The following is a 2,338-nucleotide window of genomic DNA, read 5'->3' as shown; positions in this document are numbered from 1 at the left end:
TGAGTTCGAGACCAGCCTGGTCTACAAGAGCTAGTTCCAGGACAGGCTCCAAAACCACAGAGAAACCCTGTCTCGAAAAACCAAAAATAAAAATAAAAAAATAAAATTATTTATTTTTTTTGCTATTCCTTACCACCGCCCGGCTAAAAAATAAAAAATAAATAAATAAACAAAAGATGTAGCCAAACAGTGGTGGCGCACACCTTTAATCCCAGCACTTAGGAGGCAGAGGCAGGTAGGTCTCAGTGAGTTCAAGGCCAGCCTGGTCTACAAAGCGACTGTCTGGACCTCACTGAATAAACCAGGCTGGCCTCAAAGTCCCAAAGACCCTCCTGATTAAAGGCGAGCACCACCACACATAAACTCAGTTTACTGAAAAAGTTTTCCCATTGAGGAGTTAGCTCACTGGATAGAGTCCTTACCTAGTATGCACAAGGCCTTGGATTTGATCCCCAGCACAACATAAAAACCCAGCGTTGGTACTCACCCTCTATCCCCAGCTCTTGGGAGGTAGAAACAGGAGAATTAAGTCAGGGTTATCCTTGCTTGAAGAGTGGGTTTGAGGCCAGCTAGGAAGACATAAGACTCTCTCTCAGCCTGGCGGTGGTGGCACATGCCTTTAATCCCAGCACTTGGGAGGTAGAGGCAGGTGGATCTCTGTGAGTCGAGGCCAGCCTGGTCTACAAGAGCTAGTTCCAGGACAGGAACCAAAAAGCTACGGAGAAACCCTGTCTCGAAAAAAAAAAGACTCTCTCTCTCTCTCTCTCTCTCACACACACACACACACACACACACACACACACACACACACATCGAAGTCAGGACGAGCCACTTATCACTTGAGGCCAGGTTAAGCCATCCACTTGCAGTGTCAGAGACCCTATCCTAGTCACTTGCCAGAAAGACAGCTGCAGATAAACAGCCATGTGTATTCTGATCCTGTCCATGAAACACGCTTAACACAAGTATGCAGCGGCCCATTGAGTGACTTGCCAGGAAAACTGCCTAAACAAGGAAAGCATTGTTTAGCCGAATCCACCAGATGCCAAGCATTTAAACTAGAGACATAGAAGAGATAATAAATTGAGAGTGGGAGGTCCCTAGGCCGTGGAGGTCAGACTGCAGTTCAGAAATAGCGTTTGTCAACATAGGCGAGACTCTAGGATTGATCCCCAGTACTAGACCAAAAAAAATGACTACAAGATCAGCCAACACCCCAACAGACAAGCAGACAGAAGTACTAACTGGACCCAGGGATACACTGAGCCATCAATCTCTCCAGTCCCACCAAATTAGTGTTTAATGGGGAAAAATCACAATATATCTTTACAAAATAGATAGCAAAAAATAATTTTAAGCAACTACATATAAATCATTTATTTTTATCTGCATTTTTGCTTCAAGTTCTATTTCAGGCTCTGTCATCAAATTCAGACTTCAAGTTGGGTGGTGGTGGCACAGAGGCAGACGGATCTATGTGAGTTCCAGGACAGCTTGGTCTACAAAGTAAGTTCCAGGACAGCCAGGGCTGTTACACAGAGAAACCCTGTCTCAAAACAAAACAAACCTCTTTACCTAAAATAAAAATAAGTTATTTTAAAAAAAGATTCAGACTATTCAGACTTCATGTAACTTCCAGACTTCCAAACATGATTAAAATGTCTGTGTAGCTTCAGCTTCCCTCTGCACAGCATGAAGATTGAAGATTGCCATCCCTGCAGTGCAAGGGTACTGAATGCTCACTCATGGGCTGGATGTGGCAGGTGCTAGCCCACAGAGTTCTGCGTGTGTGTGTGTGTGTGTGTGTGTGTGTGTGTGTGTGTGTGCGTGAACGCCTGCTCACCTTTTGGCTTCTGAAACCTAGAGGACTTAGCTCACTGCAGGAGACTGGTCTGCTGCTTCCACTAACCAGGCCACAGAATGGATAGAAACAGCCCCCAGTCTTAATCCATTCTCCATAGGTTGGAAGGGTAGTAAGGTGAATGGAAAATAAGTACCTGGTTTCTTCTTTTTTTAAATGATGTATTTATGGAGATGTATTATGGAGAGATGGCTCAATGGTTAAGAGCACTCACTGCTCTTCCAAAGGTCCTGAGTTCAATTCCCAGCACCCACATGGCAGCTCACAACTTTGTGATGGATGCTGTCATCTCATGTGCAGATGTAAGTGTATACAATTCATTCATCTACATAAATAATAAATCTAAGAAACGAGACCAAGTTTTTAAAAAAAAAAGATGCAGGGGCTGGAGAGATGGCTCAGCGGTTAAGAGCATTGCCTGCTCTTCCAAAGGTCCTGAGTTCAATTCCCAGCAACCACATAGTGGCTCACAACCAT

Source organism: Microtus ochrogaster, chromosome 1 (genome assembly GCF_000317375.1).
Source record: "Microtus ochrogaster isolate Prairie Vole_2 chromosome 1, MicOch1.0, whole genome shotgun sequence".
Classification (NCBI taxonomy): Eukaryota; Metazoa; Chordata; class Mammalia; order Rodentia; family Cricetidae; genus Microtus; species Microtus ochrogaster.
This window is presented reverse-complemented; position numbering follows the sequence as displayed.